Here is a 13,395-nt window from a genome sequence, read left to right as displayed (position 1 = left end):
GTATGTTAGAGAGAGGAAATTGTTGATACAGCTGTGAAAGGATCTCCTATTCTTACTTTTCCAAGGCATTGCCTCTAAATCATATTAGCCAAAGTGAGTCTGTGGATCTCTGAGGATGTTTATTGCTTAGCAAACACTGTAGCTCACGAAAGCTTATGCTCAAATAAATTTGTTAGTCTCTAAGGTGCCACAAGTCCTCCTTTACTTTTTGCGGATACAGACTAACACGGCTGCTACTCTGAAACCTGTATGAAGTAGTCTCAGAAGGGCTAAGGTGTTGGAATGTAAAGGATATTTTCCTCACTATTCACTTTATGCATCATCTGATTTTAGGGTGTTATTCCAGGCATCCAAATGGGGCAGTCTGTTCCCCACGCGTACCATCAATGGACCTGATTCTGCTGTCTGTATTAAGGAAAAACTGCTGTTAGTCAACAAGAAATTGCCACAGTTAGGTCTGAAAGATTGGGCCTGCAAAGGGAAATAGCACCACACCCCATTTCAATGACTTATGGAAGTGGGATGGTTTCCATGAGTACATAGGACTCAGGGCAGCAAGAGGTCCCAGTATTACAGTCATCTCTCACACAAGGGCTCGGAACAATTGCAATGGTAGGAAGGAGGTGGGAACATAGTTTGCACAGGTGTGCTGTCAGACCACGATGCACCATCCATAGAGATGGTACAATTGCAGCACTTCTGCATGCCATGAAGCTGGGGGAGGAATTGTGCCACAGAGTTTGCCCTGGAGTGGAGCAGCTTTGAAACACTCTCTCAGTGCCACAGTCTAACCCAGGGATTGGCAACCTTTGGCATGTGGCCTGTCAGGGAAATCCACTGGCGGGCTGGGACAGTTTGTTTACCTGCAGCGTCTGCAGGTTCGGCCAATCACAGCTCCCACTGGCTGCGGTTCGCCGTTCCAGGCCAATGGGGGCTGCGGGAAGCGGCGTGGGCTAAGGGATGTGCAGGCTGCCGCTTTCTGCAGCCCCCATTGGCCTGGAACAGCAAACTGCGGCCAGTGGGAGCTGCGATCGGCCGAACCTGCAGATGCTGCAGCTAAACAAACCATCCCGGCCCATCAGCGGATTTCCCTGACAGGCTGCAAGCCAAAGGTTGCCGATCCCTGGTCTAACCCTAAAGGAGGTGTGGGGGGAGCTAGCCACCTATGCCCAAACTGCTGTAATTCTGCTGTGCAAGTAGGAGCAGAAGAGCAAACTGCAACCTCCTGGTACGCAAAATAGAGTTCTTCTTATTCTGTCAGGGATAACAATACAACTTTGTCAGCAATAATAATAAAAGAAAAGCTAAAGAATGATGGCTTCTCTGAGGTGCTTTTAACCTTAATAAGAGCTCCATTAATTTTTCATATTAGTGATAAAGCTAATGAATAGAAATCTATCTTCAAACAAGCGAACATAAAAAGATATCAAATATCCAATTGAAATTATATAGTTATTTCCAGACACTGCCATTAAAATAATGTAAATCTGCTTGTGTAAATTAAATTCATGCATAACTAGATATGATCAACATACATATCTATCTCTGGGTCAATTTTAATATTGGCATACATGTTAATAAACTCTGAGGGGTTTAATTTAATTCCACTCTGAAAACACTGGTTCTCAATTCTGAAAGTGTGCACAGGGTAATTCTGTGAAAGGAGTCATGGAAGAATGTGAAATCCAGTCATCCTATGGGCATGGAGGGCTGTCAGCAGAATGGTTCTGCTGTGCAGGGGGTCAAGTGATGCAGATCCCATGCAGACGGAATAGCTGGGGAAGGTCAAGGTCATGGCCAGTGATACCATACAATTATGGATATACTAGCTCAAACCACTTGCACAGGGCAAGTGCAGGAGTCCTGGATGTTAGTACAGCCATAGGCAGCTGGTGCTCCATAGCTAATAGCAAGAATACCTGGGAGAAAACCCTGTGTCATGCTACTCAAATAGAAGTCAAGAATTTGGCTCCAGGGAAGCAATTTTTCCATTGTCCACTTAATAATTCTTTCCACTAGATTGATCACATGGACAGCATTATAGTGAATCATACGTAATGCTTCGAGACATGTACAGCTACATCATAGTTGAATGATACAGGAGATACTACATTGAACCTATACCACCTGGAAATTCCCTTATGCCAGGCGAATGGTTGAGTGATCTCTTAAACCAGTTTTATGACTGCTTTGTGCAGCTGGAGCCAGGCAAAGAGTACATGTGAAGACCGAGATCTGGCTCTTTGTTTTAGTTTTTGATCGACAATTTGTTGAAGTAATCACTGTAAATAAATGCTGCAAAATAAAGCATAAAGATTTTAATGAGCTAGTTTTCACCAAAGCATGTGAATAAGAATCTGAAATCTATAAGTTTTGAAGATTAATGCAAATCAGATCAGAAAAATGTTGTTAAGTAGATGAAATGACTCTGAGCCCTACTTTACAGATTCCCGGGAAAATGATTAAAAAAAAATGTACTCCATTTGTTACCACAGTTTTGTGCATTTTGCAAACAGCAGTATTTGCTCCCTGGATAATTCAAGGAAACAAACAATCACAGAAAATTAAGGGACATATTCCACTGTTGAATGCACACACATTGGTCCCAACAGGAGATATGTGGTTCACATCCAAGGAAAGAATTCAGCCCTATGTAAGAAAATTCTAACCTGAATTTGATATTCTGGGCAATGCATCTTTTTAAACACTAGAAAAATAAAAGTGCTTTTACCACTGTTGTGGTATGCATTTGGGGTAGGAAAAGCCCTGCTGTTGGTGGGTGGAAAAGCTGCGAAAGCTAACTATGCGCAAGGGGCCAGATTCACCAGTACGTTTTGGTTGCGTTGCCTCACTCTGCCTATGCAAAGCAGCCATAAACTTTATTTAACTGGCTATAGTGCACTGGTGAATTCGGCCCAAGTTCTGCAGTATTGAATAGTCTTCACAGTAGCTGGAGAATGGGTGGTCTTTCTAAATAAACCCTACACCGTTCTTTTAGAATTTGCTTAGTGACGAAGTAGACAAAATTCTTCCTCAGTAGGTTTACCTGATATATTTTGCCTTTGCTGTCCCACATATCTCGCTGCCCATCTGTCAGACGGTCAAGGAGAGACATTCCCAAACACAAATCCATAGCATCTGACAGATGCTAATTGTTTTAAATTGATTGTTAAAATTATTTTTAATTTGGTTTGAAGCAGGTTTGGATGGGGTCCATGCACCCAAACTAAGTTATGGTATTGGTCCTATACCCATTGACTTCAATGGGGCACCATCCAGCACTCAAAGGAAAAACAGAATAGCTTCATGGCACTGGTTCTTCTATATCCGATTAAGGCAGTGCCTAAATTCAAACTGAGTGCCTCCTAATTCTGCCTTCTACTGCAATGAGATGGTACAACTGCACAAGGCATAATGTTTGAGCAAGGAGACAATAGTCCATTTTTTCCTGCATATATCCAGAGGCCAGGTTCCTGCTTGGAAGTATTTACATTGTTTGAACTTTAGGATCAACTTTTTATACAACCATATTTTGTAGCCTAACTTGTTCCATTTCAGGCAACTGGCATTAGGACAAAGCAAAGTTTTAAAATATTTGGCATATCTTTGATAGAACATCTGGTAAATGTGGACACTGTTCATTAGAATAGTTTTTCCAACTAATAGTATGCCTAAGCCTTGACAAAAGTACTTATGTTTGATGTCAATCATTCTTGTTTGCCTGTTTAAACATATATCCTTTTGGGAATAATTCTGATCCATCCTGGCACATAAAACATAATGAGCAATATCTTTAGGCTTTGCAGATGAAAGAAAGAATACATAGTGTATTGTATGTGAAACACCAGTTACAGCAGCCTAATCTAAAAAGGGCTGATATTTATATACCTTCATTACAATGATATCAGCAAAGAAAATTAAAACCAATGAGAAGCAATGGCAACAGCAGCAGAATCTCTTGCAAGTGGAACTGTTAGAAGGACACACAGAATAGCAAGTCTAGTGGTAATGTCAGACTTTCTTCCTTTGTGCCTCCCAAAGCTCAGCCATTGTCTTGGGGTATTTTTTCCTAATGAAAGAAGCAAGAAGATAAAGGATGGTGAAAGAATATGTTACAAAGCTTTTATGGACCGTAAAGAATGTCTGAGTGGCATTAAATTTGTGAAGCAACAATACAGCCAGAAAATGATCAAAGGCCAGTTTCTGATACCCTTCCATTGAGTACGTTACTCCTGAAGTGGTTCCTAGTGATTTTCACAGGTCTATTCAAGAGGTAAAGGACAATTATCATGAGTAAGAATATCAGAAATTGACCCTGTATTAAGGATCAGGTGACTCTCCATTACTGACATATGTCACACTGGAGAAAAAGATATGCGTTAGCCTGCATTTTTACTCATGTGCCTCCTAATATCATTCAGACTGAGCTTGTTCCCTGTGAATTTCACAGACTACATTTCAACAGTAATTACAAAATAATAATGATCAGGGAATAAACAAAAATATCATTCAAGGGAAGTTATAAATCATGCATTAGTTATATGAGATATGTAACCTAATCTCAAGCCATTGTGGTCTTTCACATAATCATGTTAAGTGTTGTTTAACTATATGCTGGTATAGCAATTAGGAGCTGCTGAATATCGTAGGTATTTATGCTTTTATTCTAAATGGGGATTATAAATGATTTGGCTTTTGTCGTACACAATATGCATATTATGGTATGGATATTGTATTACCAATTCACTGTAACTAAGCACTTCAAAACATTTTGAATCAATAGACCATAATGGATCCTTTCAAGTTAATCTTAATGCAGCTGCCCTGTACTGAAAAATCCATATGAAATAATGTGCAGAACAGTATATTTTCAATAAAATATGATGGCTGTTTCAAATGTTTTTCAGATAAACAAAATCCACTTTACTGACTAATTAGCAGAAAAAATCCAATTAGAAAAGGGGGTGCCTGTTAACTAGCAGATGTGGGCTGGGTAGCTTGATACCTGCACATTTACCTACAGGGGCGATGCTCTGTTTGTCCAAAGAGAACTTCAATGCGGTTATGGCACAGCATAGCTGTAGTACATAGCCCCTTTGGGAGCACCAGATAATTCAGCCAAAAACATATTAGAAAGTGTTTATAGTGGCTTAAAGGAAAAGGTTTTTTTTTTTTCCAGTGCTGGTTTCAGTACATTCCATCTTTTTAAACCACATGGGTTTGACACATCATCAACATCCTGATGTGTGACACAAGCTGCTATGTCAGTGTTTTATGTGCCATCATAAATGTTGTACTCTCATCAATGAAATAATGATTCAAGCCATGACATTGAAAACATTTGGTTTGTTAAATACTCTAGTTAAAAACAAGTTTACATGAATGCAGCACAGAGAAGAATTTGGCCCAATGATAATTCACTGTAAATATTTTTATTTCTAAGATTTATACATATATGTATTGTGACAAAGTTTCTCCTCTGCTTTGGTGGGTCCTGTGCTTATTAGCCGATTTCCTCGCCTCAGAGATTCACGGCAGTTTGGCCACTTTTGCTAGTGGCTCAAACCTGCCATTCACTCAGCTAACCTCATCACTGGCCAGCATGGGGAAAAGGAAGGAGAACAATCCCCGCAGTCTCTGCTGATCTACCTAGTGGGTCAGGGGACAGGCCAGGGACCTTCCCCTCTGGTGGGACCCACAGTCCAGGTCAATTCCTCTTATATCCAAAAGGGGGAACCCGGGCCCTTCCTTTACTCCGGGTTCCAGCCCAGGGCCCTGTGGATCATAGCTGTCTACTGTGTTTCTTGTAACAGCTGTGTGACAGCTACAACTCAGTGGGCTACTTCCCCATGGCCTCCTCCCAACACCTTCTTTATCCTCACCACAGAACCTTACTCCAGATAGCATTTGTACTCCTCAGACCTCCAGCAGCAGCACACCCTCTCACTCTCAGCTCCTTGCACACCCCTCACTGACTGAAGTGAGGTCCTTTTTAAACCAGGTGCCCTGATTAGCCTGCCTGTCTTAATTGATTCTAGCAGCTTCTTAATTGGCTCCAGGTGTCCTAATAGCCTGTTTGCCTTAATTGGTTCCAGCAAGTTCCTGATTGTTCTGGAACAGCTCCTGTGACCTTACCCAGGGAAAAGGGACCTGCTTAATCTGAAGCTAATATATCTGCCTTCTATCACTCTCTTGTAGCCATCTGGCCCAACCCTGTCACAGTATATATTTTTATTTAGCAATAACTAATTACATGCAAGCAGTGAGATTTTCACCACTTTTAGTGTGCTCATCTGTATGGATGTTGTGCCTTTTTCAAGTTGCATACCAGCCAGAATTTGGATCAAAATCATTAAGGGCCAAATTTTCAAAGGAGATAACCCATCTTCCTTCTAAACATCTTTGTATGCACAATTCACTCACACAAAATGTTCACAGAAGCATACAATAATAAAAGGTATGGCTGGAAGGCACTTCAAAAGGTTATCTAGTCCTTCACCCCAGGGATGGTCTAAGTATACTCAACAACAGAGGCATGGTTGAGTATTCTTAGACCATCCCTGACAGGTATTTGTCCAGCCTGTTCTTAAAAACCTTCAGTGACAGGATTCCATAACCTCCCTAGATAACCTGTTCCAGTGCTTAACTATCCTTATAGTTAGAAAGTTTTTTCCTATCTGACCTAAATCTCTCTTGCTGCAAACTCATCTGATTACTTCTTGTCCTGTCCTTTGCGAATGTGGAAAACAATTGATCATTGTCCTCTTTAATTTTAGTGCATTATTCCCTCTGCACACAAATGAGTTCACATAGGAAAAAATATTGGGCCAGATCCTCACCTGGTGCTAATTAGTATAACTTCATTGAAGATGATTTACATTAGCTAGGGAGTTGGCTTATTGTGTTCCCTTTCTGTGCACAATGGGTTCTTATGCATATAAGTTCTACTATTTGCGTGTACCAGGAATAATGTGCAAAAATTGCACATGCAAGGGATTGTGTGAGCACAAATAAAGGCCATGGTTTGAAATTTTCATTCTAATTGGATCTAGACACTTAGGCTATGTGGGTATGATTCCCAGCTCCCATAGACATATTCACACTCGCTTTCATTGAGCTAGCACATTAAAAACAATAGCATAGATAGGGTAGCATGGGCAGTGGTGAGTGGTAGCATGGGCTAGCCATGCTGAGTATACCCACAGTTCATACTGATATCCATATTCATAGACACATCCATGCTGACAAATGCCTCTGACAGCCCAGAAAACATGCATGTTGATTTTTCTGAAAATCTTGAGCTTGCATTTAATTTAAAAGTACTATTGCCAAAGAGCAAGGGGGATTGTTCTTTTCAATATGCTCATTTATCCCAGCTAAGAAGCTATATTATTTTGCATAATAAGTTCTATATGGGCATTCCCATAAATTAAAGTTACGCAATTTTTAAAACAGTGAAATGGACTCTGCCATTTCTAATGCTAATTCATTGGCCCTAGCTAGGAGCACTGGACTTAAACAGTATGCACTGGTTCCACTGTTTCTGATTTCAAGATCTGAAACTAATATAAATGTTCTATTCAGTCTTTGACACTTTTAAAAATGAGCAAGTCATATGTAAGACTTTCTGGGTCTCTAACTAAAAGATCTATGAAGCCAGCATGCTGTAGGTAAGTTGGAGCAGTCTTTTCTCATTCCCTCGCTCATATATGTAATGCAAGAACAGACATTACACATGACACTAGCAGTCCATTATGTTTCACAGCATCATATATTCTTAGCTCCAGCAGTCTGAGGGAAAAAATGACCAGTGGAAATGCAAACTATCCAGTGGGCTCAGCCAATAGTTCACTGGATCTCAGCCAGATTTCTTGATTCCCTTAAAAACAGTTCATTTTAAGTCTTTTATATTATTATTTTGAATCTGATTTTGAGTAGGTCAGCATCCAATCAAAATTATAGTTGCAATTATTTCACAAAAAAATTATACTCCACTGAGAAATTTTAGTAGGCCGTTTTGAAACATACTTTGAAGACAGTACTTTCCCTCAGAGTATCTTGAAGAATGAATTATTATATCCTTGTCAAATTGTAAATATCATGCTGTTAAAAATATTAGTCACACAGGCGGTTGTTTGACAGTAATGTCACAGTAAAGCTCTCTTGTCTACATGAACATGGATAGCCTGATACTTAATACCATGTATCAGTTGGTATATGGCATCCAGTGGTAAAAGCTGAGATATAACTGCACTCGAAGTTTCCTCAGAACATTGGCAATACCCTGCCAATAGATATACTATACATGCCATTTAAGCCAGCTGAGTAGTGCTTTTCCTCCCCTCCCTCCAGTTTTTCCATTCCCCAAGGGGCAATCCTTTGGAGAACAACCCATTGAAGTCAAAAAGCTATCGCGTGAAAGTGAGAATGAGCAAAAAAGCACATCCAAGGGAAGCAAGTTAAGATCTAGACCCTGAGGTTCAGGGGCGTTAAAGAAATTGAGCCAAAGAAATTCTAAAAAGACACTTTTTTACCTTAAAAAATAAGATTAGAAACTGGCTTGTATGAGCCCAACTGTGATTAAAAAAATAAACCTTTTATAGTTAAGACAGGATTTTTTTTTCTTTTTGTTCTTTGACTTTTCCTTGCAGAGAAAGAGGCTATCTTCACCTAATCAGAGCAAAGAAACAGTGGCTGAGGCAGAAGCAGCATCATGTGGTTGAAGGTCAGGCCAATTTTCACCCATGTGATGCTGCTTTATCACTCATGGAACAAAGATTAAGGCCTTTCTTTTCTTTATCCTTTTGTGCTTTCCCCCATTACTTTAACAGATCTGAACAAATCCCAAACAGTTCATCCCAAAGTTCCTTTTAGCTACATTTAGTTCAGATCCTCTAAATTCCACATAAGTCTAAATGCTATACCAAGATGAAGAGGATATAAAACCCACATGTGAAAGGAGAAAAATGTTATATAAACACACAAAATCACTGCAGAATATGATAACTGCATTTTCAGCTGGAAGAACCTAGCCACATCCAGGAATCTGAAATATCAGTATACCAGCTTCTCATTTTTAAAGGTGTATATTTCCATAAAATGCCTAGAATAAAGCCTGAATATTGAGTTGTGTTTAAGATGATGTTAACATGATACTATAGATGAGATGTCAAAAGTTTTATTTGTTCTGAAAAATCCTGGAAATACACAATCTCATTAGTCCACCTCTTATACTGCTACCCATGAGGAATGCTGTAAAAAATGCTGTATCAAATGTTACCATGGATTAAACAATTATTACATATATTGTTGACAGCCAACTGCTTGTACTGATGTGTCAACTCCAGAAATGGGACAAGAGGTCGTTTTGTTTAAAATACACAAAAAGAATTGACAAAAATAGATGTTGGCTCTTGGAAAACACTGTGAATATACTTTTCAATCCCTAGGACTTTCCTTGGTGAGAGCCAGGCAGTCTCCTCTTAGCTGTGTAACTCTGACTTGTTGTGCAACCCTATGTTTGAAGGTATGGTGGTTTAGCACATGGCATCTTTCATTGACAATACCAGGAAAAGTATATAAATTATTGGCACTATATTGATCGCATCAAATAATAGCATACTACTATATAATAATAATAATGATGATTTGCACTTATTTAGCAGTTTCCAATCATGGATATCCTGGCACTTTTCAAAGGTGAGAAGGTTAATCCCTATTTTAAAAGTTGGGAAAATGTGGTATATGGATACCAGAATAATAGACTCCTGATAAATAAGATAAATACTAGCTATGTCTATCTCTGTTTATCTGCCTAGTTACTTGTATGGCTTCCATCATCATACAATTTGAGTGTCTGTTACGGTGACAGTAGCATTCAAAAAGAGACCTCAGACCTCCTGCTTCCCAGTCATCACTACAAGGCATTGCTCTTCCTTCAGCATGGGCTTCCTTTGCACACAAATCATAATTTGTTTCTGTAATGTTTAACACACAATGTCACAAAGAAACATCCACAAACAAAGGAATGCTATTCAGAAGAATGTTTCAGTTATACTGGCTTGCTTGAAGTATGCCTCTAAAATAGTCTGCAAACCAGAGGTGAAATCCTGGCCCCATAGACATCAATGGGAGGTTTGCCAGTGTCCACAATTGGACCAGAATTTGACCACAGCATATTAACAATTATTTTGACTAACAAATGAGCCAAAGAGCTTCAGATGATATATATAGTTTAAAATGGAGAGAAGAGAGGTGAATTGGGTTGAGTATTTCGAGTGTTGAGCCTATCCATCTCTCTTCACAATATAGCATAAGACCTGATCTATTCACATGTATTTTTCCTTGTAGCAGAAGGGGCCCTGGATTTTTATATAGTTTTATATCATTCCTGGGTATTATGCTTGAAATCCTGGCTCCACTGAAGTCAGTGGCAAAACTCCCATTCACTTCAATGGGGCCAAGGTTTCGCCCTGTGCCTCCCACAGAAAGTATTTCAGCTGTTAGATCACCAGATCATTTAAGGTGGTCTGTGGTCATTGATTTACAGGTAGGTTGGGAAATCAATACATAACAACTGCACCTCTCAGTATAAATACTCCTGTCCTAAGGGACATAATGTTAACAAGTAATAGTCAATCCTTACATTTTCTGAGGACACTATTTTCATAACGTTCATTGTTCAAAATCTTTCTTCGTATGAATGTTTTATGATTTCTAATGTAGACAGAAAGCATCCTTATTGTCTCACCAAAGAGAAAGCTTAAATGTTAAAAATACAAATCAAAGACTTTCTATTAATGTAAGTTTGTAATTTAAGCACATTATTCCTGGCTCCCTGTGTTTTACTACACACATTTTCAATTTTTTTCAATCTTTAATTTGTATTTCTTTTGCTAGTGGCTGGTTTATTCTCATTGCCTCAGAGATGGCTGGATCACAAGTTTGTAACAAAAGTCGGAGCTTTCTCACAGCATCTTTCTAACGAGGTAAATCCGAAAGAAACTGAGGAGTTCCTGAAGACTACTTAGAATCTGCAAACTTTGAATGCCAAAATTCATTCTCTTTGCTTTTTATGGTATCAAAGATTTTTACAGCCCTACAGCTATCTACTGTCCATACTGAATAACAAATAGTGGAATATTTCTTAGCTGCTTGGAAGATGTTTATGTGCTCAGTTAGCTATTCCTGTGCTCTTCCTCCTCTATTGGAGGAATATGAAGTTGAGTAAATGCCATGAGACAATGTGGCTGCTGCAGAATGTATTCATTTTCCTTGAGTAGAAGATCAATTAGTAATTACTTTAGGGCAGTCCTTATAGGTCATCTAGGCTGGCCCTTAATTAACCAACAAGACATGACAGGCAGTGCATTTCCGGGCAATTTAGCACATCTCTTAGGGAGTTTTTAAGGCATGAGGCCAGAGGTCAAGTGACTTTAACCACCTGAGAAGTGCAAAAATCCCTTCGAAATGCACTGTCTGGAGTGACTTATTGCTGTTATTAAATGAAATTTGTGAATAAAAATAAGAAAATTGTCTGCCCCAGGCATCTAGAAGGCACTATTAACATGGATATGACATTGCTGACAGCTAATCTAAAAGCTCAATTTGTGTCCTGAGCTCTACATCCATTTCATAATACTGTGTATCAGTACAAAGAAGATACTATGTTTTTCACACCCATTTTTATTAATGCTGTCCAATAGGAATGGGAGAATCTGTTTCACAAAATCTCCAACCCATTTGAACATTTTGGGGTTGAATTGCAGTAGTAGATGGTGGAAGTCTTTTCTAGAAGAATAAAGCTCTCCCCACCACACAATCCCCTTCCCAGCTGTCCCCAGCCATCCTGAGACGTCTGCCCTGTATTCCTCCTCCTCCTCCTCCTCCCAGGCTCAGCTGCTTCCTCTGTCCCTTGTTATTGGGCTCAATATGCCTGGATGTCTCTACATGTCAGTGCTTCCGAGATGAAGATGTGCACGAGCAACATTTGCATGCAGAGTGGAGTAAACAGTCGATTCCAGGACTTTCATCTTAAGTAAGGATATTTTTCAATATCAATGACAACTTTTAAAAGTGTGTTTGTACACATTAATAATCTTACACTGAACATGTAGCGCAATGCTGCTAAAGTGCTCTTTACTTCATGAAATACGGAATCTTACAGAACTTACAGAAAACAGATGAGAAATTGAACACCTGCTGTGATATTACCTTTCCTGAGGTTGAATATGTATATTTGTGTTGGTTTGGATTTTTGTTTGTTTGTTTGCTTGATTGACTTTTTGCCTGTTTATTTTGATTAAATTTTTGGGTAGCTTGAGGTGCCTGGTATCATTATTCATATCTGTCTCCTATCCTTTTGTCAACTGTATTTGTTGATTTGTGATCAGTGTTGATTGTTGTATCATCCATCCCTAGAAATAAGTCAATTGAGAGAAAAAGAGGACAGGCCAGACTCTGATCTCAGTTTTGTCATTGTAAGCCCATGGGCAAGGCACATAAGAACAGCCATACTGGGTCAGACCAAAGGTCCATCTAGCCCAGTATCCTGTCTTCTGACAGTGGCCAATACCAGGTGCCCCAGAGGGAATGAACAGAACAGGTAACCATCAAGTGATCCATCCCTTGTCGCCCATTCCCAGCTTCTGGCAAACAGAGGCTAGGGACACCATCCCTGTCTATCCTGACTAATAGCCATTGATGGACCTATCCTCCATGAACTTATCTAGTTCTTTTTTGAACCCTGTTATAGACTTGGCCTTCACATAATGCTAAAAAGTCCATTTCCAGACATGACAGGTTTCTACCGAATGGAAAAAAGACTCAGGCAGATTATTACTTTAGTTGGACTGATGTTAATACAGAGAAACTCCACCAGCTCCCAGGGGAACCACTGCAGGGCCATGTGTGAGTGAATCCTTTGCCCCAGCTCACAGAAACCAGTTCAACTGTATACAGGGCCCTCCTCACCTGTCGAGGATTGTGAGGGGATGGAGTTACCATATGACAATATTTGATATATCCCGTTGCAGCACACAAACCAATACCATTAATGAAGGTGTATCTTTTAGCTAGTCCTTTAAGTACAGGTGCAGGATACAAAAGGCATATAGTAATAGACGAGAAAGCCTGGGAAGTATTTTGTGACTCCTCTCTCAGAACACTAGTGATCCATATAGCAGTATTAAATCAGTTCCCTTAATGGGCTGAGTGCATTTTACTTTGTGAGGAATGTGCCCCCGCAGGGACTTGGATCAGGAAGCTTCAGATCTAAAAGTAGTCCCTTTCCACTCTAGCTGAAGGAGAATTTCTTAAAATTGGTAATAGTAATAATGCTCATACTTTTATGGGCACCAGGTGACAAAAGCATCTTTTTGCTGCAAAATAACATGT

The sequence above is a fragment of the Caretta caretta genome, chromosome 9 (assembly GCF_965140235.1).
Source record: "Caretta caretta isolate rCarCar2 chromosome 9, rCarCar1.hap1, whole genome shotgun sequence".
Taxonomy (NCBI): Eukaryota; Metazoa; Chordata; order Testudines; family Cheloniidae; genus Caretta; species Caretta caretta.
This window is presented reverse-complemented; position numbering follows the sequence as displayed.